Source organism: Fukomys damarensis, unplaced genomic scaffold (assembly GCF_012274545.1).
Source record: "Fukomys damarensis isolate Sample0158 unplaced genomic scaffold, DMR_v1.0_HiC HiC_scaffold_38, whole genome shotgun sequence".
NCBI classification, from domain to species: domain Eukaryota; kingdom Metazoa; phylum Chordata; class Mammalia; order Rodentia; family Bathyergidae; genus Fukomys; species Fukomys damarensis.
The window spans coordinates 72,177,573-72,181,623 of record NW_022900950.1 but is presented as its reverse complement, the minus strand read 5'-3'; the positions used below and the strand labels follow the sequence as shown (position 1 = coordinate 72,181,623).

General features: G+C 37.8%; 1 long non-coding RNA gene across 1 annotated transcript in view; it reads right to left on the bottom strand.

Moving 5' to 3' along the window:
* Positions 1-1,203: 1,203 nt before the first annotated feature.
* LOC104868122 overlaps positions 1,204-4,051 on the bottom strand; it is a 15,619-nt gene continuing 12,771 nt past the window's right edge. Inside the window, exon 3 of the long non-coding RNA XR_781955.1 lies at positions 1,204-1,273. This is a non-coding gene — a long non-coding RNA (uncharacterized LOC104868122). The remainder of the gene's footprint in view (positions 1,274-4,051) is intronic.

Genomic DNA, 4,051 nt, shown 5'->3' with positions numbered 1-4,051 from the left:
TCATCCTTGGCAAATCCAAGCCTCCAGAGTGTCTTCCTCCAAATGCACATGCCACCTCAGTAGTATTACCCAAGATCCACCGACATTCTGATGGAACTGTACATGTCAAAATCCTTCCAAAATTGCACAGTTACTTCGCAGCCTCTCCTTCAGTTGGAGAAATCACTGAGCAAAAGTCATCGTTGGGTAGTAGACTTTAAAAGACTGCAACAGATCCTTGATCTGGGCCCAGGATTTAGCTCAGTGGTTCTGCCGCCTGCCTTGCAAGCACAAAGTCCCAAATTCGATCCCCTGTACAAAGAAAAAAAAAAAACAGATCCTTGATCTTCCATAGGCTGAATCAGAGAGGAGGTAGATAGAAGAAGAAATGCCACTTAGATATTGGAATGAATATCAACAACAAAAACAGAATTGCTGAAGCATTATGGGTAATAAACAAGAAAGCTATGTTATTCTCCAAACAGTACTTCTCTGTAGCACAGAGATATGGGAGGAGACCTCATGGGAGAACCTGGGTTGTCTGTGAGCTCTTCTTGTGCCTGTAGGATTCGGCAATGTGTGCTTATTAATATGCTTGAAAGCTCTGGGCTTCTCACTGGGCCAGATCACAGAGGGTTTCCATTGGTAGTCTGTAACACTGCCCACAAATAGGACTGTTATGTATTCCTTCAAAGTCTTGAAATCTGGCACCTATTTGTCTTTTTAACAGGTGGAAGTCCTTTCAAGCATTCATTTCCAGAACAGGGGAGCTTTTATCCACATGGAAGATTTGATCTTGAAACACAGTTTCCTCTACAGTCAGCTTATCCAGAGTATTCAAAAATTCTTCAAGTGCTTTCACTCAGCACTTGCTAATTCACCACTTATTTTCCCATTATGTAATGAGTAATGATTTGTGGCTTATTTAAATCATGAGGGGCTAGCCTGCAGTTGGATTCAGCCTTTTATTCTTTCAACATTGAAATAAGCTTTATGTTTTGGCTATGATCATTATGGTATTGTGTGAGATATACTTCTGTGTCTGGTATTTGATCAGATCATTCGAAGTTTCTTCACATCTTATAAAGGCCCTTCTTGAATTTTTGTTAGTCTCATTGCCTTCAAGAATGGAGATCCTGTAACACTTTCCACTTCTTCAAAATCACAGACATGGTGCAGTCAGAAGCACAGTGATGGTTACCATCACTGATTTTCCTTCAGTTCCTGGTTGATCACTTCATATGGCCTCTGGGTGAGAATATCGGCAGTGGATTTTGCATGCTTAGAGGCAACACTGCACAAAACAACACAAGATTAAGCTGAAGACAAGGGAAAATGATTCAATAAAGAGATGGAGTAAATGACATATATGAGGCTGCTGCTGATATATTATAGCATGTTGTTGCACAGTAAACTTTTTAAAATAAGTAGGAGCACACTAAAATAATGAAAAAAAATATAGTAAATACATTAACCAGTATTTTATTGTCATTATTAAGTGTTATGTATTGCATACAATTGTACAGAATTGGCTGCTTGGTAGGTGATTGTACCAGCATCACTAAAAGCATAAGTAATGTATGCTTCTATAACATTATAATGGTGTGATGTCACTAGGCGACAGAAAATTTTTAGCTCTATTATAATTCTAGAGGACCACCCTTATATATCCCAGTTGTTGTTTACCAAAATGGCATTATGCAGTGCACAACTATACTTTAAATCAGTGGCCCTCAATCTTTTTGGCACTAGGGACTGGTTTCATGGAAGACAATTTTTTCATGGATGGGAGGAGAAGGAAATGGTTTCTGGATGATTCAAGCACATTAAATTTATTGTGCATTTTATTTATATCATAATTACATTGTAATGCACAATAAAATAAGTATACAACTTGCCATAATGCAGGAATCCATGGGAACTTTGAGGTTGTTTTTTTTTGCAACTAGATATTCCCATCTGGGATGATGGGAGACAGTGACATTCACAGTGTGTTACTTACGTCCAATCTGCTGTATAATCTCAGTTTGGTTGCTGTCACAGCAAGAATTTTGCTTTACAGAGATAAGAGGTTGGAAGCCAAAGCAGGTTTTTTTTAGTACTTTTGTGGCGATATCAGAATATTCTGCCTTTACTTTAATTCAGAGTATATGGAGGTTTAAAATTGTCTCAAACATACTTTTAAGGTCATTGTCATTTTCATCCCAAGCAGCTAATCTTCTTCTAGCATGGACAAAGCCAGTCATCTGGCTTATTCACAAATGGGTAGCAGGTCCATTCATTCCCAGTGTGGGGGTCTTCTGTTGTTGGGAAGTAATTCTCAAAGCCTTGAAATTTGAGATAGATGATCATGCACCAGCTGAAAGAAAGAAGGCCCGGGTCTGTCCCTTTTAAAATTTCTCCTAATGTTTGAAAGTTGTCAAAAATCCTAATGTTCACTCAATGCCCACATCATTTTACTCTGGCTTTGAATAAAGCCATTTTATCTGATGACTTGAACACAGTTGACATTCTCCTCTAAAGTAACTCCTTTGTTGAGCTGGTGGAATATATCACATCAATAAGTAAATTTTGCAATTCAATTTTTGTCTCTATGTTACCCTGCAAGAAGCAACTATTTTCCTGAAAGAAACCACTGGAGCAGCTCTTATAGCTCAAAAAGTCTGGCCAGTGACCTACCTTTAGGAAGCTATCTTACTTCTGTGTATAAGAGTTGTGTATGTTCTACAACCCTCTCACAGGTCATCTACTTTAATGTGGTTCATAATTTTAATCACAACCTGCAAAATGTTGTTAAATTCAGATGACATTTTTTTGGCTAGCTAACATTTCTCTACAGATGACAAAATGTGCAGACTCACATTCAGAATCAATCCATTTGCCCTAAGTAGTGAAACGAAATCTGTGCAGTCATGGCAACCACTGTCTGTGCATTTACTGACACAAAGTGACTGATACAGGTTTGCTGATACATCATCCAAAGACTTGAATAGTTCTGCAGCCGTAGTGTTGGTTGTCATCAAAAGTACACCCAACATATCCTCATAGATATTTTCCTGAAACACATGTTGCACAAAAACAGGCATTATGGCCTTGTTGTCAGCACTGGTAGATTTGTCAATCTGGGTTGTGTACAATGGAGATTCCTTATTCCTCTCTAACAAGTGTGCCTCAATATCCTCTGTTATTTCATCAGTTTGTCTAGTTTTGGTGCTAGTTGAAAGAGGAGCATGTGCCACCTTTTGAACTTCAATTTTTCTTAAAAATTCATGAGATGCATCCTTAATAGCAGGCAAGATCAGCTCTTCACCCATAGTAAAGGGCCTTTTAGCTTTAACAAAGAGGTTAGCCACACAGAATGATGCTCACAGTGCAGATACATTTGATGAAAGAGTAACTGTTAGTAATTGATTCTGTTCTTCATGTTCATGGCTTTTCTTTTGAAAATCCTTGTCTTTTAGTGAAGCTTGGTCTCCATGTGGCAAAGCAGTTTTGAAGGTTTCACGACTGGTAGTTGATTGACATATTTATATAAAGTAGGCTTGGAGAGTGAATCATCTGTTGCAATGAACTCATAACTGAAGTAGGACTCTTGGTATTTTCTTTCCCAATTATCTTTTTTTTAATTTAATTTTTATTGAGTTTATTGGTACATTTTAGGGATACAGTACAGTTACATTCATTGTTGGGATCATGTACCTTTACATGGCAAGTCTTGATTCTCATTTCTTCCCCTTACCTCTGCCCTCCCTTCACCCCCTCCTCCCCTCCCCATCTACAAACACTTTATTTTCCTCTTTTCATTCTCTCACATGTTTTTCTTTTCCCTTTTTGTTCTTCCCCTATGCATCACACCTTCCCTACACCTTTAGCTCCTTTCTTCAAATTTCTAAATGTCAGTAATCTTATTAGAATCTTATGCATTGTTGCAGAATATTCACACCAGGGAAACTATTTGGTATTTACACATGTGTGACTTATTTATTTCACTTAGGAGTATATCTTCAATATGTATCCATTTTCCTATGAATGAATCTATTCTCTCGCTCTTTATGGCTGAGTAATATTCCAT